General features: G+C 34.6%; 1 pseudogene; it reads right to left on the reverse strand.

Annotated features, from left to right (window-relative positions):
* Nucleotides 1-9,833: 9,833 nt before the first annotated feature.
* The window catches only part of LOC107879149, a 34,061-nt pseudogene continuing 16,443 nt past the window's right edge, over nucleotides 9,834-27,451 (reverse strand).

The following is a 27,451-nucleotide window of genomic DNA, read 5'->3' on the forward strand; positions in this document are numbered from 1 at the left end:
ATGACTAGCACCACCAACCAAAAAATCACTATTTCTACGTTTATGGTCATCCACTACTCAAACTTAATGTCTAGTGCTAGCCATGATTAATCACATACTATTCTTATTTGGAATCTATAAAATAAGACATCAAGATAAACCATTCCACTAAATCCTTAAAATAATAATAATCAATCATGACCTTACGGTTTTCCTTATTATAATTTATTAGCACATACTACTTCTACACATTACTACTATTCACCCATCCATACACTTAAATTAACAATACTCTAAAACCAGATACTTCCATTGATATCCTATACCTTCCTAACACAACCAATATCATCAATGACTCCTTTCATAGTTTAAGTACCCATCAATTCACCTTAACTAATAAATCCTTCTTCACCCTTCACTAAACTAAAATATGGTAAGTGTATCATCGCGATACCTACCATGACACGATGGAATCATGGTGACTTACTAGATACAGACAATTGATGTTTTGAGGTTCACCACGATGCTGTATAATTGCGGTGACCCACTAGAATTTGACAATCATTGATTTTACTTCTACTGTGATGTGGTGGCCTTCTCATCGCTATTCTCATCGAAATATAGTGGAATAGTGATGAGATACTAGAAATTGATACATTTAGATTTGGCCTCCATCACGACGCGGTGATTGCCTAGTTAGCACACTGCTTACCAAAAATGCCCTAACTTCTTCACTAAGTGTTAGTTTTAGGAGAATTTTATATCAATGGAAAGCTTATTCGATTCCCCCCATAATGGAAAGTCGAAATCAAGAAAATTTTATATGAAGTCAATATTATTCAGTTTTGAAGCCATCCCTTAATATTCTAGGAATAAAATTAAGATAGAAAAAGTTTGGGGTATTACAATACCCTATCTATGTGGGCCAACATTCAAATTGAGTCTAGGAAAATCACAATAAAGTGGGGAAAACCTCAGTGTTGAGTCTAGGAAAATCCCATTCGGTATGGCAAACCTCAGTGAGGACGTTGAGTCTTTAAGGGGCATCCATAAGGGGGTGTATGTGACACCCTAACAAATCTAATTTGGTAGGGCAAACCTCAGCAAGGACACTGAGTCCATAATAGGGGGTGTATGTGACACCCCAACTTATGAGAAGCAGTCCCATATCGTCAAAACACAGGAGGGATGTTGGGTATATAAGAAAGCAAGCCTTACTCTCTAGTGCCTATTTTAACACTGTGCGGGCTTGGGTCCAGACTGGATAATATCACTAGTAGATTGGGGATTTACAGGGGTATCTCGAGCCTTCGTGGTTTGGGATGCCCTTTACGGCCTAGGCCCCGACTCAGGTCATGACAAACATGAAATGGAGCATTTCAAAATAGTGAAAGCTCACCACTTTAGTCCAAATATTGTCCTTGGGTCAATCACTGTGTAGGAGGAGTAGAACAGTCAATTTCTTCATAGCATAGGTATACAACCGCCAGTAGATAGGGTTAGCGAGTGACCGCTAGCATGATCTCAAAGTAAGAATTAAATAATGCCATTTATAAAACCAAGTAAAACCATCCATATGCACACAACCATAAATGCAAACATACACAGACACATATATAACCATACCAGAAAAAAGTATCAGGTTTAGTAAGCATTTAAAACCTTTACCCGGGCTGTGTAGTTTTGTTGTCCTAAACCACCCACGGGCTTTATGGGTTCAGCTCCCCTACTGAAAGGGCCCCAGTGCGAGTATCTATTCGAATAGGTAAAAAAACCTTGGGATGACTAGTACATGCCTAAAATAGTGTAATATCACGCACATGATCACCAAGACAAACCTAATATCGTCAAATATGACTTTCCAATTTTGGTCCCCCCTGGACCTCCACCTTCCACATCTGTGCTACACACTTACCATTGTTTCCCAATTAATATCAATTCCAAGAAACCAAACCATTTTCCATTTATTAACCAAGGATATTAATATTGGTATCTTCATACCAACCATTACTTACAAGTATCATCCATAGTTAACTATTTATAGGTTTAAAGGGACTTTTAAGTACACTTTTAGTTACCATATTAAACAACTTGGGGGATTCCATGTGCCCCTCAAGCATAACCATTAGTCATTTACCATTCCAAGCCATTAAACCCAACCATAATTTCTTTACCAAGTTTTAAAAGATGCAAGAGTTTTATTAAAGTAGTCAATGAAATGAGCATATCTTTATAAGCATTTTGTAAAGCACATTGAGGGTATAATATGACCAAAACCAATTCCAATTACCATTAAACCATTACCATGCAATTCAATTATCCAAAACCACCATTAATGTATATAATAGCATAATTAAAACCATGGGAAACCATAACCAACCATTTAATATCAAAACCCTAAATCATATTTGAAAACCAAATTCATACAATCCATGAAATAGTTAAAAGATTCATGAAACCATGCCTTTAGATAAAATTACCAATGAGGGAAGAGAATATTCCTTAAACCAATATGATGATGGAAATAAATCACCAAGAAAAGCCCTAATTCAATCCTCTATTTAAAGTCCTAGCATTACTTGCCCAAAAGCTTTTGAGAGAATTTTAGAGTGTTAAGAAGAGTTTTAAAGTGTTAATGAATGGAATAATAAGGTAATTTAACCTTCCAAGTGGGTTAGAAGTCATGGGACCTTATTAGGATAAGTGAGGAAATATCCAGAATACCCCTACTTAAGTTGCCCTAAAATCCAATCATAGGGCTATAACTGACCCACACGAGTCGTACCCTTCAATACGAGTGGTACCCTCCACTCGTATCCTCGATTCAACCCTTGGATCAAAAAGTGTCCAGCATATAACTCATCCAACCAAGTAATATCCAAAGCATATGATTCGTATCCTTCATTCATACCCCTGGCATATTTAAACCCAAGGAAGATTTAGACACTGTCTACCATATGAGTCTTGGGTATGACTCGTATCCTGGCTTACTGCTCAGGGTGAGACATTCGTACTCAAATCCAACCTAAGTAACTAAGTCTAAGATTAAGTTAAGGAAAAAAATGATCCGTAACCACAAATACGAATCGTACCCCTAAGTCATATCCTTCCAGTAATCAAAATCTGACTCACTAACTAACATGGGTCAGCATACGACTAGACCATACTATCTATACTTGAACATACAAATCATACCCATGAGTCATATTAGTTCTAAATATTAAAATTCTAGGTAATTTTTTAAGGTACAAAAACCAGGGTATTTCATGTAATCTACCACTAGACCACCAATATTTAATGGGCTATATTATGGGTGGTGGAAATCAAAGAAGTTTGACTTCATAATAGCTGAGGATAGGGAACTTAATTCTTAATGGTACTCATGTTTTAGTTAAAGAATTCAAAAAAGAAGAAATAACAAGAATGGTAGAAAAGAGCTGGAGAGAATATAATGATGAAGATAGAAGGAAGATTAAGAAAAAATACATGGCCAAGTAATTATTAGTATGTGGTATAGAGCCTGATGAATATAAAAAGATTTGAGCTAGTGAAAATGCCAAAGATATTTGGAATTTCTTGAGGATTACACATGTAGGTACTACTGATGTGAAGTATTCTAAAGTAGACATACTGACTACTCAGTATCCAACCTTCACCATGAAAGAAGGAGAAGGAATCCAAGAAATGTATACAAGATTCACTTCTATCACTAATGACATTCACTGCTTGGGAGAAGTGATTCCATTATATAAGCAAGTGATAAAAATTCTTGGTGTCCTTTCTAAGTCCTAGGAAAGCAAAGTGGATGCTATAAAAGAGGCAATAAACCTAAAAACCCTTACTATGGATGAATAATTTAGTAATATAAGGACTCATGAGCTCAAGAAGCAGCAAGAGCTAGAGAAGAAGGAAATTAAAAAAGAAAAATCTCTGGGATTAAAGGCTTCAAAATATGATTCAAATGAAGAAGATATTGATCTTTCCTATTTGGAAAATAGAATTGTTTAATCCATTAAAAGGAGTGGTCAGTTCCAAAGAAAAGAAAGAAACAATAAAGAAAAAAATAATGTTGAAATGTGTCACAAATATAGGAGTTTCGAGCATTTTATCAAAGGTTGTCCAATACACAAATTGGATTATCAGGAGTATCTCAATAATGGAGGTAACAAAGGAAAGAATAGGGACTAGGTCCCTGAAATTTCAAGAAGGAAGGAAGCAGCTGAGTATGCAGTAAAGCAAGCTTTAATTTCATGGGGAGAGTCTTATCGTAAATCTGATGAATATGAGAAGCCTAGGGGATGTAACCATGTTAGTAGTGGGAGATCGTCTAGTTATCTTTGATTCCTTGTTTTTCTTTATGGTCAACACAGAAGATGAAAAAGAAAAAAAGATAACTCTTTCTGATATTAAGGATAACCTCGATAACTACTTTGGTAAGAAGATAAAAATGATTGCTAGTATATTGATAAATTCTGTATATGAACTAACTATTGAGAAAAATGTTTTTGAAGAGAATGTAGATAATCAAGAGCTTCAAATTGATCTTAAGGAAAAACCAAGGGATTCTCAAAAACACCTTATGTTTGCACGACAAAAGAATGAAGAGTTAGAAAGGGACCTGGTTCATTTGAGAGAAGAGCTCTACAAGTCTCTTAGATGGACTACTTCTTCATTTATCCTTTTAAATTTTAATAAAAAGGTGTTAATGAGGGTAGAGGCCTAGGCTATCTAGGATAATTCCAACCCGCTGGGTCTAAAGAAAAGTTGCTCATGATGATAGAAGAAAATGGCATAAACTCTTATGTACTCACTGTGGATGAGATGGACATTTAAAAAAGGATATCAGTACTGGTTTAATTCATGATGGAGAAGTACTGTATATGTTCAAGAAGATAATGCACATCTTAATGAATTCAAGTTCCTGAAAAAGGTAAGGAAGAACTTTCTACCTAGATGGGCCAAGAAGGATTTGATCATACCATTATCCTTTTATTGGGAACTTAAAATTAAGTGGGTTCCCAAATTCAACTTATGATCATGAATCCAAACATGAGGAAGGGAATTGTAGTAAGAATTTTCTCGTTAATTGAAGGTATTCAAAGCCTAATAATAAAAGGTCTTATTGTGTTCTCTCTCTCTCAAGATATTTCAAGGTAGAGGTATCTTATTTTGAAATAGTTGAACTCAAAGGAAATGGTCCCTGGAAAATTATAGATGAAAGTTTTTAAAAAATGAAGGAAGGAGAATACCTATGGATTAAAGAAAGAAGGGTGATAGTGATGAAGATGATAAGGAAAAGGTTGCAAGAAGAAAATAGGAATGGGAATGACATAGACTACTAATCATTGATCCTAGATTAAGTTAAAAGAAAGAATTGATCAAATTGACCTACCCTAACATGTGAATCTATAATTCCTCACAAATTTTGGCTAAGATAAGGAGGCCAGTATCCTTGGTAAAATAGGTGCATCTGAGTCGAACTCGATACTTTAACCTTGCAGGTATGAACCTTTGGGAATAACTTGGGAAGTAGACAAATGTGTCAAACTCAAAATTAAAGGTTCACTCAAAAGTGAGGGAACTGGTCCCATATCTAAGGTTAGTACCGATACAAAATTCTTTAAGAATAACTATAAAATATTATCTAAATATTACTTGAGTATTTTTCTCCTCTGCAAAAGGAGTCAATTTCATTTTACAAAATTAAGGGTCACACTTAGTAAGTTTAGACATGTCATTTCAAAAGTGACCTCTTTTATTAACAACTATCACTTCTCTAAACCACTATATTAGATCTTCACTCATCTTCCTTTAATTTTAACTTATCATCCAAAATCGACTTTTCTCTCCAAACCTAATGGGTCCCATTTCATCTCTCTCACCCCAGAATTAAATGGTTGATGATTCTATCTTTTCAAACCCAGCTAAAAGTGTTACGGGAGACATCACTCTACAAAATTAGGTTGAATATTCCAAATACTCCAATCCTTCAACAATAAAAGGCATATAAATCATCATCTTAAGTCTCAAACTAGAAACTTAGTCAAATTCACCAACCGAGTTATCTTTACAAGATTTAAAACCCTTAAATAAGTCAATTCCTATTGAACCTTCCTCAACCCTAGAAAGTTGTATTTAACAATTCATGGTGGAGGATTCCAATCAAGGATTTGGGTCACCAATCGAACATGAAATCTCTCAAACTGAGATCTCTCACTCCTTAAAAAGCTAAAAAGCACCTAAAAATTCTTAGATCCTAAGTTGTCTAAAGAACTCAAAAATGCTGATACTTCTAAAAATTTACAAGAACAAGGCTCTCCTACTTCCTCAGATTCATACTTTATGTTTTCTTAGTTATTTGGTGAAGAAATACCAGTAAAAAGGGTTGATCTTTTCTGTAATGAGAGCCGGGTGGCTGAAAATTTTCTTTTACTTGCATGTAATACCAAGGAAAAATCTGGTAATAAGAAAGAATAAGAAGTAAGTGATAAGGATGATAAAAATAAGGACGAAGTACCTCTAAGATGGTTTGTGAAGAAACTAAGGGGAAGTAAGGTAACGAGAAAGTAGTGGACTATGTGGTGAAGGAGTCTAGATATTACTCCACTAAAGGGTCTGAGATGAAATTTCTAGTAGATGCAATAGAGAGGAGTAAATCTTCATCCATAAAAATAAGAAGGATCATGAAAACTAGTGCAATAGAGAAGAAAGAAGATATTGAAGTTGTAGAGATTGGGGAGGGGAGGACATGAGTTCAGAATATGTTGCAGCTGTAGAGGAAAGAAGAAATAAGGTTCATGTTTTTGAGAGGACTAGGTCCTCTAATTCAAAGTATAGTACCCATGTTGGAATGAGGTAGAAACACATAGATGTCAAGAAAAGAAAAGACTTTGAGGGACCTAGTCCCAAGAAGAGAACAACTATGATTGAAAAATTGAGTAGTAGTCCTAAGAGAAGAAGAGATAAAGTCTGTTGCTAGAGAACAAAGAAATAAAATGCCAATGATTTTAATCCAAAAATCTATGAAAATCCTGGAATGATAAAGCTAATAGAGCAAGTCAGACACCAAGGTTTGTTACACTTATTTGAGGAATCATCCCCATAGTGTTTGAAAATGAGGTTAGTGTTTGAAAATGAGGTTAAGGAATTTTACTACACCATGGAATTCTTAGAAGATGGTATATGTTGAATTTCCAAGTACAAGGAAAGCCTATCAAAATAGATAAGAAGTAATTAGTAAAAATTTTAGATGTACCTATTTTAGGAGTAGAAACTGTGGTAAATTGACAATCTACCACTATGTATGTGATTGAAGCATCAAAGATATGAGGAATATCAACATCTGTAGTGAAAAAGAAGTTTCTAAAAAGTGATTATCAACTGGTATTTGAGTTCATCAAGAAGGTTATATTGTGAAGGTATGAATAAAGAACAAATTCCTCAAGTGTTTACCTATTCTTGATCAAATATTTGAGCAAGCTTAAATTAGTAAGTCTTCCTTCTCTAATGATAGATCATATGCATAAAGTGATTTTTGAAAAGGAAGTCAAACATGGAATTCTACATGGATATCTCTTAACAAGATGTTTGAATAGTATGGTGTGGTTGGAACTAAGGGAACACCTAGAACAACGATGCAGATGTTTAGTTTGACAACTCTTGTGGAGAATGAATGCATAGAGGGCAAAGTTGGATCTAAGTCTCAAGTAGTTGAGTTGCTAGTTGTTCAAGAAAGGTTAGAAAAGAAAATAGAGGAGTCAAGGATAAAGTTAGGTGTAAAAGATGCCGAAATAGTACACCTGAAGTTGCAGAATCAAAAGTTATCTTCTAAGGGACCAGGTGACACTGATGAACTTATAGTTGAAAATTCTAAACTCAAGGTAAAAGTGGAAGAACTGACTGGTGAAGTTCCAAAACTGAATACTGAAGTAAAGATTCTTACAAAACAGTTGTTGTATGCCCATAATTCTGAAAATGCAAGAACAGAGATGTTGCTTAAGTGTCTTCCCCCAAACCTCTCTCTAACTAAGCACTATATCCCTTTTTCCCTATAAAAACCTGTGTCAGTTTCTTATCTTGATTCTAATATTAGCCTATAAAGACAGTTGTTTTTTGTTGATTATTTTAGCTTGCTTCACTTTTGCTAAGTTTTATGAATGAATGAATTCTGTTTTGTGCTTCACTTGTCTACTTTATTTTAAAGGTGTTCATTATACTAGTGTTGCCCTAGTGTCCATGAGTTAACTAACCTATACTTAACTTTACTCTTGGGTGCACTACAAGAAAAACAACCTATAAGAAAGGGAAATATTATCCCAGAAAGTCCAAATTTTGTTCCAATTGGTCTTTTAGGACCAAAAAAATTCAGTTGTGTCCCGTCCTAACAGGCTCCGCCACTAAAGGTCATTAGCGACGAGTCCAATAAACCTGTCCTTAAAATCTTTTTGCGATGGAAAAAAAGCTGGTCGTAAATACCTTTTAGCAATGGTATATCTTGTACCAATCAACTAACTACATGGTCTTAATTATTCTTTTGTGATGAGCAATCTCGTATCAAATTGACTAACTACCTTGTCATAATTATCTGTTAGCAATGATATTTCTTATCTCAAATAGACTAACTACCTTATCGTAATTATTTTTTTGCGTGGTATTTATCGTCCTGAATAGACTAACTGCATGATCATAATTATCTTTTAGCGACAGTATATCTTGTCTCAAATAGACTAACTACCTCATCATAATTATCTTTTCGCGATGATATTTTGCGTTTCAAGTAGACTAACTACGTGGTCCTAGTTATCCTTTAGCGACAAGCGAAAATTTTTTCCTAGATCAACCTTTATAGACAAGCCACATTCTAGTCGTAGATCAACCATTAAAGACAAGCAACATCTCATCCTAGATAAACATTTCAAGACGAGCAATATTTCTAGTCTCTAACTGACCACAAATAAGCCTAATATCAAAAAATAATAAATTTCATCAAATAAAAACCAAATTGCTATCGAGAATCTCAATACATGAACATGATATATATAATTAGAGAATATAAAACTTAGTTAACATCCCATGATATTAGTTTTAATATTTGTTTCACAAAAAACATAGTTACCATCCTGATCGAGCTAGAGTATCATATTAAATTTTTCATAAGATTTGAATACATAGAAAAAAATAGTCAAGTTACTCCTGTTTCTATTGTTTAATTAAGTCATCAAGTTTTAGTTCAAATTGCCAGCTTCCATCACAGGGCCAAAAAATAATCAAGTCCTCGACTTTTAGTTCCTGCTGTTTCACCTAAATCAAGTAACTTCTGCAACAGTAAAGCAAAAATTTAGTTCATCGCTTCACCTTATATGCTCGACATAAATTAAGTGAATATATCAAAGTATCAAATTCAATTTTTAAACACTTATCATGTGCAGAGAAAGCTCCAGGAGATGAAGAAATAACCATTTGTTCAATGTAGATTACAACAAAGAACTTTAATTTGATAGTTTCATTATACTGCAACTATTTCAAGGACGCAATAACATCCATGAAAACAAATAAAACTCTGATAGTTTTATTTATAAATTCTAGGGGGTAAAAGCACAAACAAATACACAACCAAAGATGAGAAGGACAACTTTCTCGGGTGCATCCCAACTACAAAGTTGAATATGAGACTATAGATAGAGATCTTATAATACTATAGAGTTATAAAGCTCGTCAAATAGATTTGAATTCATCAAATAGTAAGACTCATAACTCTTCACTAAAGATAAACCTTGTGGCGTGTGGTTTAGAAGGAAGCTCACCGCACATTGCATGTAACAAGTATCACCTAATATGTACATAATATCTTCAAACTAAGCATAATCAAATACTTCAGCAGTTAAAAAGAGAGCAAGTTCAAGAGTATACGGAAACCTTAGTATCGCTTCATCATCATAACTTGAAGATGGACAGAGTTCTCTTAAGGCTGCATCTATTCTACTTCAATAAGAAAAAAACTACAGTCAGAGAAACAAAATGGAAAAGAAAAGGTAAATGGCTAGTGGCAGACTCAAAGGATCGAGAAGGAAAAGCAACAACAAAAATAACAACAGTAATGCCATCAAAAAACATATAAATCCAAAGGTCCACAAGCTTCTCAAAATGCAGATGTGTGTGCATAGAAACAAAAAGAAGAACCTAGAAAAGTGGTAAATCTTAATGCAAATGAAGTTGAACACAACAATCTGGATTTGAGAACGATGGGTATTCTCTCTTCCCAACCGTGTGATCTCAATGGTTGTATGACTGGTTTTGTGCATGAATCTGATGGTAGTGTGGCTGGTTTTATGCAAGAATCTGGTGGTATTGAGAAGGGTTTTAACCCCCATCTTGTCAATCCAAATCATGTGATATGTGGTTTGATAAATACATTTGAAGTGCAGGATTTGGGACAAGGAAAATAGGTGGAAGTTAGGGTAGACAGTGTTGCAGGTTCATCTACTGATATGGTCAGTGCATCTACTAACCATATAAGCAGGAAAAATAGGGTCAAAAAATATATTCCCAATAATATGGTTACTGGTGGTGAGAAAGATGTGCAGGTACCAGTAGTCCATATAAAGGTACCAGTTCCTGATGATACGAGCAACAGAATTTTTTAAAATAAAGGTAATGTATAGAACTTAGCATAAAAGAGTTCAAAATACTTTTAATTTAAAAGTAAAGGTGAATTAAAATTCTGATCACCAGAGGCCTCTCTCAAAATTTATATACACACAACACACTCTCACACAATACACAGACCACCCTCACTAATCTGTACACACACATACCCCTCCATTAAGATATCCTCATACATTATACATGCAGCAAAAACACACATACTCCTCAGTTTTTCCTTCAACACAATACACCTATATACACTACACACATAGAGGAATACATGGGAGGGGGATTTTTGGATTCATCCCTTCAATTCCACTCACACACACACTGGAATGGAGTAGACAACAATACAACACACACCACAAACATGGGCTGAGAAATAGGTGAGATCAGAAGGAAGAAAAAAGATAAAATTGAGGGGAAAAGAAGAAAAAAAGAGATCACAGTTAGGGGAGCTCGGATTTATCATGAAATCTCACCAAAAAAGCCATCTCTACCAGTATGCTAACTCTAAAAAGTCACCATCTACAAGGAATACAAAGATACTGTGCTCAGGAGAATATTTTATGTGTCGACTTTTGGAATTTTTATTGTATAATACAATAGTCTAGTTTAGATCTGTAAGACAGAATATACAAACAATAATGCAATCTGGTCATTTAATTTCTTGCCTAGAAACAGGTGTACCATCCACAGTTCCAAAAAAAAGAGTCTGGATAACTAGAAAAAACAAGGTAGAACAAGCAAGAGAGTGAGAACAAACAGCTATAGAAGATTTATGAGGATGGAGGCAGGACGGGTATCTTTTCAAATGACACAAACTATGCATCATTAAATTAATATAGACTTTCCTTTATTTACTATTCCCAACTTCTTTAGACATTACTAATACTAAAGGGCATGACCCACGGAATACTTCAAATACAAAGAACATGTTCTATAAATTTATTGCCACTAGACAATATAGAAATAATAGCTGCAGTCATCTACTTATTATAGGCAAAAATAGAACAAACTATTGGAACTTGTCCACACCAAAACGTAGATTGGTGGTTGAAGTCATGAAACTTATAAAGCAAAAGAATGACATGCAAAAAGTTATGTTATATGAATGCATAGATTCGTACTAATAGACCTACAATAGCATACCTGTACTGAGCACTAAACTAAGGATTCTTCTGCACAATTAAATTTTTGTGTACTATGTCATCTTGAGGTAAAAAGCAAATGATTTTCATGTATGACTGCACTAGTTCAGGCTTCCCATTTATGAGAATCACTCTAGTAACGGTACACCCAACAGCTTTCCCAATCAACACTGAAAGAAATATTGTCTTTCCAGCACCAGATGGACCCAAAACAGCCGAAACATGGCCAGGTGATAATTTTCCTAATACACACCTCAATATATGCTTGGTTTTACCCTTTAAAGTAAGTGTCAAATCTTTGAAAAACTCCTCAATGGGAGGTCTAGTTCGAATCTCAATATCACTTGCCATTGAGATTAGACCAAAAAATGTCAAATTCTTATTCTGCTCCTACAAGGCTTTTCCTTTCTCGGCTCTTGGTTTGCAATTTTTCACCCTGGGGCTTTTTTAGATTTTTTTCTCCAATATCAATATTGTAACCATCATGACTATCAGGATTTTCTTCAAGGTTTTCACCATCTTTCTAGATGATTCTAGCGTGGCTAGGAACCTTTTGCGAGTCCTATTGACTCACATATTTTTTCTGGGAGAATTTCCTTGACAATTAAGATTGTATACCAGTTACATGTTTGCGAGCCATCTCTTTATAATATTTCCATTTCTCGAGTGCCTGTACATTCTCTCTTGCACTTCTTGTTGCACGTTTCCTGGACTTTGCTCATTTTCTATCACTGTTGCTTAGTACTTGAACAAACAGTAGTATATAATGAGAAGTACAAGTGAGATTCCACCCTATTAGAAAATGGAACTTCTAGTTACATGTCATTTGTGTAAAATATAGATCTTAGTTGAACTAGGTAATAAAATATACATGTTGATGAGTTTATAGAAGTCATATCTATTATGTGCCTCTATGAAACACAAAACAAGTGTGTAAGTCAGGATAGATGGGAGGTCTTTTCAAATTAAAGGAGCACTTGTAAACTCATTAATTAAGAGCATGCCATAGATCAGTTAACATACTTCTAGAACTTTCATATTTTGAATTCTACCACACATCCATTATAGGCGTATCACATGTTTTATCAAATACATCATGAATATGTTTATTACAATGAAACATCAATATTCTATTTGATGTTCATTGTCGATAACTAGCAATGCCAAATAGACTCCTTAATGATCAGTTGGGAGCTCTAAGAAATGAATTAGATAATATCAAATTAAAAAAAGAATAAAGTTATTAGAGAATCTTGTTGGTTAGTTGTGGCTTGTTATAGCTGAAAATCTTATGACAGGGAAATGTAAAATATTATATCTTGTGCGATCTGTCCTTCTTATAAGTTCAGTTATGTTGTTTATGCAGCCATTTCTCTACTATTATTAGAAAAATATGGGGAGAATTTATGTCTAGACTAATCCCTCCCATTTCTTCCTCCTTCAGTAAGGAAATATCAGATATTAAATGAAGACAAAATTTTTCTTTTACGAGTTTATTTCTGTTCTTTCTGGCATGTATTTCTAACTTTAATTGTCCCACTTCAAGCCTAAAATGTTTAAGACATGCATGGTCATACTAGCTAACAACCCAGAAGCATTATGACATTATCTCAAACGTAAAACCTTACAAAGATAATCAATATTTGTACATCCTAGGAGTGAGGAGATGACTTATGAAAAACGTAATACCATAAGCTATGATATTTTGATTATCTGACTGTGATTCACAAATAACTAACTTATAGCAGCTTGCATGTCCATAATAATAAATAAATACTTGATCACGATAATGATGGCAATGTTAGACCCAAAAATATTTCCAAAAATAGAAAAGACTAACATGCAATGAGTTGTTACTTGATACTATAAGTTTTTAACTTATGGTATTATCTTCAAGTCTTGTGTAACACATATTTAGTAGAATGAGAACTATAAGATGTATTATCTCATAAAAAGATTTCAAAGAAATCTTAGTAGAGAAGAACACGAGGTGAATCCCACTACCAAAATAACAATCTTGTTAACATGGATATCCAGCATGCTCATATCTTGATATGTCTTGCTCATTTCTAGAAATAATCATTGGAAATCCATCTAACATATTTTAATAGTACTAGTAACCTAGGAAAAGAAGATAATTGGACATAGTTGTCCTTTTTGTATTTCACTTGGAACCTGACAAACTACTACAAAACGCTAAGGAAATTTCTTTTCCAAGTATGAGTGTGTGTATTTGTTTTCTTTTTCCTTTTGTATTTTGCTTTAGAAGTATGGTAAAAGTGACAAAACACAACCAAACAAGCATTTTTACAAGTACAATATATCAAAAAGGATCAAATAAGCCATTATTACTTATTTATTCAAAGTCAAAGATAAGAAATAATGCAACATATAACCTAATAAAGAGATAAGGACTTATTTGTTTCAGATGTAGAACTAGTTCTACAGTAATGCCTAGAATAAATCATAAACAAACAGTAATATAAGTGAATGGATTAGCGTGACCTTCTAATATGAGCAAAAGGATGAGCAGTTTAAATAGAAATAGCATTTTATGGGGGAAGAGAAAGCACTGTGAGATACTTAATCTTCGGTTTTGGGATAAATATAATTACCCTTTATTGCAAGGTATCTTTAGAGCAGTAGTTGGACAGTAAAATTCTGCTGAACAAAATAGTTCATTAGTACTCAAAACATCATCCTAAACTTCTGGACCACCGCAACTATGATTTTTCTGCCCTGGAGGAGGTTGATAATAGTACGTGTATATTTTGAGACAGGAAATATGAGTTGAAGGGTGCAAAAAGAATATAATCAAGTAAGAATAAGAACTCCATAAGATTTATAAAACTTACGGGTCATACACACCAGTCTCTTTATTGAGTTGTGAAAGAGGGCAAAACGTTCCTAGTGGGCAAGCATCAATCGAAAAATAGGAAAATAAACAAACATAAAATTGATACGAACAAAAGAATCAACTTATAGAATTATGCCAAAGGTGAAACTTGTGATTTTGCCAAAGAAAATTATTTGAGCACATCTACTTCATATAGTGGCCATGATTTCAAAGACTATAAGCTAATATTCTTGTAGATACTTATGTATCATGAAGGTGATACCACGAGAACAGAAGAAACTTTCACAATAAGGTTCACACTCAAAAATTCTATGTGGCATTTTTTTGAATCAAGGTCAACCGGATTGTCTCCAATGCTACAAGCCCATCCTGGCTCACATCCATGAACCCATGATGATAGATTACAATTCATGTTAGGTTTCAGGCTACCTCCTCTATTGCCTTTCATTAAAAGTTGAGAATATAACTTTAACTCTAGTACTGTACACAAGTGCCTTAGTATATCACCTATTAAACCACCAAATATGTTGTGAATATGAAAATAAAGATAATAGAACCAAGGATTATCATAATATATAACGTATAGAACATTATGAACTAGAGCAGCAGACCTCGAACTAGAAAAAAACAACCTCAGAGAATCTTAACTAGTAAATTAGTACCTTGTGTCTGTTTAATGCATTCTAATAAAAAATTTGTGTTCTTGCTTAAATTAAAAGTTGCATTCCACTCAGCATTCCTACAACATGATCAGAATTCATAAACCAAAAATTAGCTTCCAAAGTTCTTTGGATGAATTGTCAAAGACAACATTATCACAACTAAAGTGAAATAAGACTTAGCAAAAACTTTTGTGGATTAGCTTAATGACATAGGAATTGAAGAATATACCCTTTCCTAAAGCGTGATAAGAGACCATTTTTAAGACAATTTTTCTATTACGAAACACTTTAAGATTAAAATACTACCAAGATAGTAAAAATACAATCACCAAGATAAATCTAATCATTAGGAATTTGTAGTTTTAAAATATGTATCTTTTTTATGAATGTAAATATTTTATTCACTACCAAGTGTGAAAATTACAAAGCCAAAAAACTAGCAGGCAATGAACAACCCTATGTCTACATGCACCAAGACTAATTTCACTATACTATGCAGTCATCACTATGTTATATATAACAAGAAGAAGCTACGAATAGTAATTTAAGATCTCTAAAAGATGCTTCATCCTACTATTCATTGCACCTCTACTCTCAGTAGGGTGTAGACCTTTATTTTATGTTTTAGAGGATAACTTGTAGGGATCTGCAGCTGCACTACTACCTGTTGCATGGGTACTAACTCAAGTATGTTCCACCATCCATCCCATAGTACTTCTTCTGGCCCCTTGCCACATCAGTAGTTTTTTCCATTCAGTTCCAGCATAAAAGTACAAGAAAATAAGATGGTCGACTGATTCATCCTCATTGCAACATAAAGGAATTTTACTATAATCCATCCAGCTAATCTATTTTATGTAAGGCATCTATTCATAATATCCAAATAAAAGATGAAGCACTATATTGGAGCTCCGAAATTATTACACATGATCCTTCTCCATTGTACTCTAGGGAAGTCCCATCTCCATTTACACTAAACACCACTTCAAACAACACCACTTCAAATAATACCTTTTTGTAAGTATCTTCTTACAATTGTTATCAAATATAACTGCTCAACTTATTACATTATAGAAAGGATAGGTGCATTCCATATGTTTTAACAAATCACAGCCCCATATGATATTTAAATTTCGGACAACTCTTGGCACTAAAATCTGCATAGCAGTTGCCAGTTCATTCTTGAAGACAACTTCAAGGTAAGGGAATTGTACTTATAGAGTGTAATTTACATTACAAATAAAAAACCAGCAAATATGGATTGTAGACAAAAAGGAAAAGTAACTGATTCCAATATAGAGCAATTGTGCAATTCTATAGCACTAGAAGGTATGACTTTTGTTACAATTCATGATTCGCAAGCTAAATTTATCATAATTATTTAGAGCGATGAATTACACCAATGAATAAACAAAAGGTAAAGACTCTTGGTACATATGGTAATGACTCAGCCCTAATCACAGTGATGAATAAATAGAAGACAAATGGTGGTTTTATGCTAGAGCTGCAAACAGCATTCTCAAGTACCAGATTTAGTAGAAAATAATCATAGTATTTTCATATCACTTTACCCAACCTTATAGTAGCTCTACCTCAGATCACTTCTCTTGTAGATTTTATCCTTCAAATTATTAATACATAATATTACGTAACAATGAAAAATAATACACTACAAAACAATATGATACTTTATGAAATAGTGTTAACACGTCATGTACTATGTAGATTTAACTTCAACTTAAGTAATTATGTTAACAATATCACATTTACCATAAATCAGATGCCTTAACTCTTTTTGTTTTTCTTAGTATAATAAGGTACAAAATGCAACAAACTTCCATTTTTATAGACAATTTTCAGATTTTAAGTTCCAAATGTCATGTATTACAGTGAATTTTTTTCCTAAAAACAAAGAATCGAAGAGACTAATCTCCAATAGCTCATGGCACACAATAATCACTAGAAAATAGAAGATTGTAGCAGAAAATAAGGTACACACCAGAACAATATAAGCAAAATTATGCAAACCCATAAACATACAAATTACGAGAAAAACAAAACAAGTTGGAGAGGAAAAATAGTGTAACGTAGAGCTCACCAAGGAAATTGCGCATCAAGTTTGTGCATACAGTAGTGAGAAGAGAGAGTTACATACATAACAATGATGTTTAAAATTGAGAGACACAATTAGGGCAATTTCATGTAGTACGGGTCGAGAAGTTTTTTGAATTGAAGATGGAAAGGTTTTTCAATTGTAATAAATTAAAGAAATACTTTTTTGGTGCCTTATTATACATAATTATCCGTAATGAATTTTTTTGCAATATTTTCTTTCCCGCTTAACTCTAATTTTTCAATCGGGACCAAATAAATTATTTTTTTAGGACTAGATTTTATGTCTTCATAATAAATTGCACAATTAGGGATCGAAATATAATCTCATCGCAATAAATATACTTTTAGAGATGATATTATATTTTGGTCCATAAATGTTGGTCTTAAATAGAACTTTTTCTTATAATGTTTACTGTTATTTCTTTTCAATGATGCCAAAAGAGGGAATACCAACTTCATGTGTAAGGACCAGGTGTGTGTGCTCATGTGGTACATATTGATAGGGGAAGTTTTGTAAGGCACAATAACAGGGGGAAGAAAATGTGCTTATGTGAAGCATGGTGATAGGGGAGAGTATGGTAAGGCACAATGATAGGAGAAAGCAAATGTACTCATGTGCTCAGATTTTTTCTATAAATAACAGTAAGAGACCAGTTCCCTATGTTGCATGATGGTGAAAGCATGATGATAAGGGAAAGATTCATCTTCAGTAGTGGTAATAACACTTATTAAATGTAATGGATGTGTATTGATGCTCAAAATTTAGTAGTTGGTTTGTCATCATTAGAAAAGGAGAAAGTTGCTATATGTAGTTTTGATGATAAGCAGATAACTATAAGGGACCAGGGACCTAGCTGTTCCAAGAAATAGTACAACCGGCACGCGTCTATATACCTTTGTTTAGTTGTGTAACAAATTGGCAAGTGTTGCTCGTACTAATTAGGACACCTGGTCCAATGATATTTCAGTCCTAATCATTACTCATCTATATGAGGAAAAAAGTTTTTTCTTCATCAAATAATTCTTGCAAATCCAAAGTAAAGAGAGGAAAAATTAGGAGAAACTTCATATTCAATAGTGCTCAAGTTCTTAGTTGTATATATGTGTTCTTAAATAGAAATTTTTCTTTAGTAAGGCTTGATTTGTGAAAGAATTACTCATGTTATAAAAGTAATAAACTTTTCTCTTTGTTTAGAGAGAGATTAGGTAGAGTTACCTAAGGTGGATATTGGTTAGAGTTAATCAATATCAAGGTGTGTGACTGGTAGAGTTATTCAATTGAGCTTGTAGCAGAGTTATTATAAGTGAAAGTAACCTAGAGCTAGGTTCATTGAAGTTTGTAATCAAGATTTTGATTATAGTAGATTTTGGAAAGCTTATAAGGATAAGCTATGGTTCTCCTTCCTTAAACAAGGGGGCTTACATATTAAAATCTTATGTTTTTAATCTTCCTGCACCATCTCTTTATTCCTGGTTGCTATAATATGTTTTTTCCTATGATTGACTTTAAGGTAGTTGATCCCTCACTGTATGTGAAACCTTAAAGTTTTCAACACCTTTTTGTGTCATTTTCATGCATTGAGGATAGTGTGCATCTTTTAGTTGGGGTGGGGTATACCATAGTTTCCGTGGCTTTTTGTTATCATGCTTCTTTTCTTGTAGGCCTTGGTATGGTTATAGAATCGGCATGTCTAGGATAATTTGTGTAGTACTTTATTTTGTATTGTGTTATGTTTTTCTATAATTTGGAGATTTTTAAGTATTTAGGGATGTAGTCATAGTTTGATTGATTTTTAGTACCCCTCCAAAATTATGTCTTAGAACTGTGTGCAAGTACTTATGTGTGAATAATGTGGATCTTGTTATGACATTAGGATTAGAGGTATGATAATCACTTGCTAACAATTTCATAAACCAGATAAGTAGTAATTTGTAATATTGACTCTGTGATATGTGTGCGTGAGATACTAATTAGTTGCCTTTATGTGTCGAATTCAGAATTTTCTTGGTTAGACTTTCCTAGGTTGAAGGATAGTCAGTTAGAAAGGATCATAGGCCATTTTTTATTCTAGTCCACTTTTAGCCTAAATGACCTTCCATGTGTGAATTAGTATCCCTTGATCCCTATCTTGAGCCTTGTAGCTTGTTTTTTTTTTTCACCTATTCACCTTCCCATTTGAGCTGTAATGAACCTATTTTGGCCCTGGTCTTCCTTGGACATTGTGCACCTCAACTTAGGTAAAATACCTAAGTTGAGGGTGGCTATCATAGGGGTGCATAGTAAAAAGTGGGTATGTAGAACGATAAAATAAGAGAAAAAGATAGTAAGGTTGGGTGTGGTAGCAGAATAAAAGAGAAAAAGAAAAGAAAAACTTGTGAAAAAGTGAAAAATAAATAATTAAACACCACACCCAACCTGAATGTGATTTAAAATAAAAGGGAGAAATAAGGGTGGAATAAAAAGGAAATTAGTTAATAAGTGAGACCCCAAGGTTAGTGTAGTGCCAAGGAGGATGAGTCACTTGATATGTCCATATGTACCATACCAACTCCCAATCCTATATTACAAGTCGAGAAAAGTCTAATAGTGATCCTAACTTGACTATCTGAATGCTAAGGTAAAGAACATAAGGGCAACCCTATGATATTTGATATATATTGATTGAAACTTCTCTTCTGAGTGTGAGTGTATATTGACCGTCCCTGCATTGACATACATTATTTCATATGAGTGATTGGTACATCTTTGGTGTGAGGGAACATGAGTCATATTGCTAGCTATTTGCTTATTTTGGGTAGTGTAACTTATACATACTGGTGGTCTGTTTCTAATGTAATGCCTTACCTTGGCCCCATTGTGTCATATTGTTGTGCTTCATGATTTTACACAGTTAATTTTGAAAATTGAGATAGGAGCGAGTATTGTGTTTTGAGCTTAAAAGTGTTGATTAATTGCCTTGAATAACTTAGATTTTCCTAGTTAAGCATTATGTTTAGTTTTATTTTATTGTGTTGTGTTTTGTTGCTTGAGTAAATGTAAATGTTCTAAGTTGAGGGTGTTGATGTGCTATAGAAATATAGCACTTTCAATGCTTAAAACACAAAAAATATGCAAATTTCTGAGGTTGTTTTGTTAGATATGATGCATTTTGGGTATGTTTTGTAGGAAATGATTTTTTGGATGCTAAGTTTTTTGAAAAAGATGAAAAAAAATATTTTTGGCTACTTATGGGAGCAATTATGGATATTCGGGATACTTTTCAAATTGATCGTAATTAAAGAATGTGTAGGAATTGAAGAAGTGCTGGAAAATAACTTCCGACACATGACAAGTCAATATGCAAACTGCATGTAGCACATGTGGATCGCATGTGGGTATAGCATGTGTCAGAAGTCCAAAATGAATTTTTGATCTGGCACATACGATCACTACAGGTGGCCTCCCTGTAGGCCGTATGTGCTACCTTCGGCCAAGGACAGGGCGTCTGTAGCTACCACAAGTAGACACTGACCCTGTTTTCTCATATTTTGATTGGGCTTTGGTTTTATGGTTTCCTCATGTACTATAAATACCCTTTATGTGTTTTTAGTCGAAGACACACACTCATGATATTTACAAAAATCTTTTTATTCTGAGATTTAATCTTGGTCTTAGATTTATCTTGTATTGACTTCGGTTGATTAATTCAGTTATGATTTTGGATTTTTACTTCTTCTTATTAGGGTTTCATCTTATGCATTCAATCATGAATGTCATTGATTACATCAAAAGCATGAGCGTCTAAAAACCCTTATCTAGGGTTATGAAAACCCTAGCCGATTGACAAAGTAGGGCAAGTGCTATCGTTGTTATCAATTGGTACACATTCATGCATCGTATTATCTATACTTTAATCATTTTCTTAATGGGTGCACAAGTTAGGATCCCTTCTAGATTTTTACTACTTACTCCAAAAGTTAAATACTGACTAGGAAAAGATAATGACAACAATAATTTAGAGTTTAATTGTCGATCCATACTACTAGGTTTTATCTGCATAAGATGGTTAGATTTTATCTAATAACTAGAGACTCAAGAGGTAAGAGTTAATTAGGATCAAGATAAGGATTGGTAAGGCGCCATCCTGAGACTCAAAAGGTAAAGGGTGAGATCCTTATTCTCATCCAAAAGAGTGTAAAAGGTACATAACTTATCAATTCTGTATGAAAGGTATTGGGTTGGTTCAACAAAGCACGATAAGCCTAAAGAGTTGAGAATTCAGGGGAAACACAATCCTAGTATTCACTTATGACTGATTACAATCCTAGTATTCACTTATGACTGATTACAATCAAAATTAATACTCCCCACTTATTCTCTATTGCTACTCAAAACCCCCCATTTACTTTTCTAGTTTTGTCCATTAATTTCAATAATTGAGAGCCACGATTCCATATATTTACTTGGGATTTGACCCCAACCTTTGTTGGGTTACTATATTTGGCAGCGATCGTATCATCTCTTGAGATGAGATATAGCTTGGACGTCACCAAGGTAGGCAGTGGATTAAGAAGAAGTAGGGAAATTCTAGTTCTCACTTTATGGCTAGTGCTCTATATTTACAAACATATATTATCCCCCTTATCATTTTTGTTGGTAGATTCATCATGGAGTTTATGATGAGGGAAGGAATAGATGCTTTAATTATGGTCAGTTGGGGTATTTGCAGCGACACTGTCCAGATAAGACTGCTTCTAGAGCTAATAAGGTTTTGGTTGCTACTTCTTCAACTCCTGTGCCAAAGAATGCTAGTTCTATTATCGACACTAGTTTCAATCCTCTTTATTCTCATGCCATCCATCAAGAATTTGAGTCATCTCCTGATGTTGTCAATGGTACATTACAACTTTTTTCTTGTGATATGTATTATTTACTTGATTTGGGGTCTACTCTTTTTATGTGACCCCTTATGTGGCTGTTCAGTTTGGTTTTGGCCTCGAGTGCACTTTTGATGCTTTTTCTATATCTACCCCCATAGATGATTTTGTTATGGCTAAAAAGGTCTATAGTGATTGTGTGATATCGATTTGCAGCAGTGAGACATTAGAAGATCTGATAGAGTTGGATATGTTAGATTTTGATGTGATCTTAGGTATAGATTGGATCCATTTGTGCTATGCCTCTCTTGATTGTAGGACCCGAAAGGTTAGTTTTGAATTACTAAATAGACTAACGAGTGAGTGGAAGGGGAGTTCCCTAGTACCTAAGGGAATGTTTATTTCTTATCTTAGAGCCTGGAAGTTGATTTCTAAGGGGTGTTTTTACTATCTAGTTTGGGTTAAAAGATTCTATTTCTGAGGTTCCCTCCTTACAATCTTTCTCTATTGTTAACGAATTTCCTGAAGTGTTTTTTGATGATCTTCCTAGTGTTCCTCTTGATAGGGAAATATATTTTGAGATTGATCTTCTACTGTATACCCATCCTATCTCTATACCTACATATAGAAGGACTTCGGTTAAGTTGAAAAAACTTAAGGAGTAATTGAAAGGCCTTCTTGATAAGTGTTTTATTTGTCCTAGTCTTTCTCTGTGGGGTGCCGTTATGCTTTTCGTGCATGATGAGGACGGTCACTATGTGTATAGATTATCGCCAGTTGAATAAGGTGACGGTGAAGAATAAGTATCCTTTTCCCATAATAGATGATCTCTTTGACCAGCTTTAGGGTGCTAAGTACTTTTCTAAGATTAATTTTTGGTTGGGTTATCATCAGCTAAATATTAGGGGGTGGATATCCCAAAGACTACTTTTTATACTTGGTGTGGTCTACGAGTTCTTAGTCATGTCTTTTGGATTGATAATACTCAGGCGACGTTCATGGATATTATGAATCGAGTGTTTAGGTAGTTCTTGGATTTATTCATCAATGTATTTATTATTGACATCTTGGTATGTTCTAAGAGTGAGGAGGATCATGCCAATTGCCTTCGAGTAGTGTTACAGACCTTAAAGGATTAGCGGTTGTATGGCAAATTTTCTAAGTATGAGTTCTGGTTAAATGTTATGACCTCCCTTGGTCATGTTATTTCTAGTGAAGGGATCATGGTGGATCCATAGAAAGTTGAAGTGGTTAAGAAGTGGCCTAGCCCCATGACTCCAATTGACATTCAGAGCTTCTTGGGTTTAGCCAGGTATTATAGGAGGTTTGTGGAGAGTTTCTCCTCAATTGCTGCTCCATTGACTAAGTTGACCCAAAAAAGGTAAAGTTTCTATGGTTTGATGCCTATCAGGGTAGTTTTGAGAAGTTGAAAGACAAGTTGACTTTTGTGCCAATTTTGAACCTTCCCATAGGTACTGATAGTTTTGTTGTGTATTATGACACGTCCCATGTATAACTGAGTTATTTGTTGATTCAACATGGTAGAGGGGTAGCCTATGCTTCTAGGAAACATAAGGTGCACGAAAGGAATTATCCAACTCTTGTCTTGGAGTTGATGGATGTGGTATTTTCTTTGAATATTTTTTATCATTGTTTGTATGGTATGCTTGTTGATATCTATTTAGATTATAAAAGCTTGCCATATGTATTCAACCAGAAGGACATGAATCTCAGGCAAGGAAGATGGCTTGAGTTGCTCAACAACTATGATATGAGTCTTCATTATCATCCAGGTAAAGCTAATGTGGTTGTTGATGCTCTTAGCAGATTTTCCATAGGAAGCTTATCTCATATGAATGAAGAGAAGCAAGGTTTGGTGAAGAATATTCACTAGTTAGATAATCTTAGAGTTTCTCTCTTAGATTTTAAGGATGAAGGTACGATTGTGCAAGAGGTGGTAAAGTCATCCCTTGGTGCAGAGGTTAAGGAGGAGTATATTTTGAACCCCATCTTACTGTAGATTAAGGATAATGTAAATTAACAGAAGGTCATAGAATTTGAGATTGGTGAAGATGGTATCTTGAGGTACCAAGGTAGATTATGTGTTCTCACTATTGGTGGATTGTGAGAAAGAGTTTTGATTGAGGCTCATGCATCGAGGTATATAGTTCATCCTGGTTTGACGAAGATATATCATGATTTGTAGGAGATTTCTTGGTGGAACAACATGAAGAGATATGTAGCCAGTTTTTGCTAAGTGCATGATTTATCATCAAGTGAAGATTGAGCACTTGAGGATCGATGGTACATCTTAATAGATTGAGTTGACCATGTGGAAGTGGGAAGTGATCAATATGGACTTTGTTACTGGTCTTCTGCGGTCTCTCCATTAGTTGATTCGATTTAGGTTATCATGGATAGGTTTACTAAGTCATCTTACTTCTTGCCTATGAGGACTACTTTCACCAAAGAGGATTATGTGAAGTTGTTTATTCAGGAGATAGTAAAGATACGTGGTGCTCCAATTTCTATTATTTTAGATTGAGGTACACAGTTCTCTTCTCGCTATTGGCATTCACTTCAGAGAAGTTTAAGGACTAAGGTAAATCTTAGCACCGTCTTCCGCCCTCAGACGGATGGACAAGCGGAGAGGACTATTCAGTCTTTGGAGGATATGCTCAGGGCTTGTGTAATTAACTTTTGTGGTAGTTGGGTAGACCATTTTCCTCTCACAGATTTTGTGTATAATAAAAACTACCACTCAAGTATTTAGATGGCTCCATTTGACTCTTTGTATGGTAGGAGGTGTAGGTCTCATATTGGTTGGTTTAAAGTTGGTGAGACTAGATTGTTTGATCTTGATTTGGTTTATCAGGCCATGGGAAAGGTGAAGGTAATTGGGGATAAGCTTAAGACCACTCAAAGTCACCAAAAGTCCTATGTGGATGTGAGACGTGGGGAGTTTGAGTTGAAGTTCGCAATTGGGTGTTCTTGAAGGTATTTCCTATAAAGGGAGTAATAAGATTTAAAAAGAAGGGGAAACTTAGTCACCGGTATGTTGGTCTATACTTGATTTTAAGGATAGTGGGAAATGATGCTTATGAGTTGGATATACCTTCGAGTTTGAGTTCCATTCATTCGGTGTTATATGTCTCGATGTTGAATAAGTACGTGGATGACCCTTCTTTGATTATGACTATTGAGAGTGATGGTATTTCAGAATTCCTTGTCTTATGAGGAAGTATCGGTGGAGATTTTGTATAGGCAAGTCCATCGCTTGAGGACTAAGAATGTAGCTTCGATAAAGGTTATATGGAGGAATCAAAAAGTGGAAGACGCTATTTGGGAAACTGAAGAGGACATGAAGTCAACATATCCATTCTTGTTCCTTCTATTGGAAGATCCTGCTTAAGGTATGTGGTCTCCTTACCATCTTTTTTTTCTGATTTGTTAAAAGGAAGTTATGGTTGGGTTTTTATGTTAAATCGTGCTAATGGATGCCTTGACTCAACATTCAGGGACGAATGATCCTTGGGGGTGGGGGAGAATGTAACAACCCAGATTTTTGCCTCTTAAAAAATTCTTAACTTTGAACTTACTGCACAGATTATGACTCACCTTACAAGTCTTAAGGTGTCATTACGGGCCGTTGGACCCTAATCATAGGGTGACCAACGTGTTACCCAAATTTTTAACCTAAGTATGATTAATATATAACGAGTCATGGTGAGGCATTACGAGTCATAATGCCTATTTTTACTATGACAAGACCCTACGAGTCATAAAGATAGACTACGAGTCATAAGGTATGGCTTGTAGGATCAATAGTGGGGGTGCAATGGGACACTGCCCAGACTTCGAGTCAAGGGGAAAATTTGTAGCTAGTCATAAGGTGACCCGTAATGACTGGGCAGTAATTTTTGCAGTGTTTTTATTAAGGACAGTTTGGTCAATTCCCTTTTTCCCCACTTATACCCCACGTCCATAAAACACCAAAAGGGTTTATTTTCATCCTTTATCGAATCAAACAAGTCTTCAACACTCTTAAATTCCCCAAAGTAAGAACAAGCTAGGGTTCTAAAGGTTGGCCATTCAAGCTTTAACTATTGATTTCTCTCCATAATTCTTGATTATATAAGGCGTGTATCTGTTCCCCAAACTCTATTTTATTAGGGCATGTGTTTAAATTGTTAATTATGAGGTTTCAAATGTTGGATTTGGAATTTAGGTTGAGGTATTGGATAATTGTTGTTTATATGATGTTCCAATGTTTTTATATATGTTCTTAATGTTTTATTGATGGTTTTGAAACCTGTGGGGTGCATAGGCATGGTGAACAAACTAGGGGATCGTGGATTACCTCAATTTGATGAATCTTGATAATGAATGTGATGAACTCAACCTAACCTCATGAAATTAGTTTTGAAACATGAGTACCTACATATTGAAACCACTCTTGGAATTATTTCTTTACATAAAAGGCTAATCAAACATGAATGATTTTGAAAGGCCATTGTGGCCATGATATGATTTTAAATTGAACCTTGGGGGTCGTTAATTCCCCTATGTGATATATCAATGAACTTTGGGGTCGTGGATTCCTCTGTATGGATGAATAGTTAAACTTATGGGATCCTAGATTTCCCCAAGTGATGTATAATTACTATGGCATGATGATATTAGCTAGCATAATTGGTATGATGATACCAATGGTATGTCTTAGTGAAGATTATGGTTCAATGAGTGGGAATGTGTACACTTTTTTATTTGGGCTTAATGGGGGTTCTGTAGCTAAGCTGAGAAAGTGGAGGTCCTGATGGACTGCTACTGAAAACCCATATTTGTCAGCGTGAGGGATTAGTCTTAATGACCGTGTGCTTGTGTCACACTTGATATATATTTTTTTGTCAGGGATAGGCTAAGGGTCATGCATTCTTTGACCCTTCTTGACACCTCCGATTTATGTGGCCAACACGTATAGGGGCCCTTCCGGTGGGGTAATACAGACCCATATAGCCCGTGGGTGCCTTGTGACTGTAAAGCTACACAGTCCAAGTTAATATTTTACTTTCATGCTAAACCTTGCTCCCTTTCCCAACATGCTATATATATGTATGTACACTGTGTGCATATGGATTTTACTGTGATTTTGACTTGGTATTATTTTATTCCTTCCCTAAGTTACA

The sequence above is a fragment of the Capsicum annuum genome, chromosome 8 (assembly GCF_002878395.1).
Source record: "Capsicum annuum cultivar UCD-10X-F1 chromosome 8, UCD10Xv1.1, whole genome shotgun sequence".
NCBI classification, from domain to species: Eukaryota; Viridiplantae; Streptophyta; class Magnoliopsida; order Solanales; family Solanaceae; genus Capsicum; species Capsicum annuum.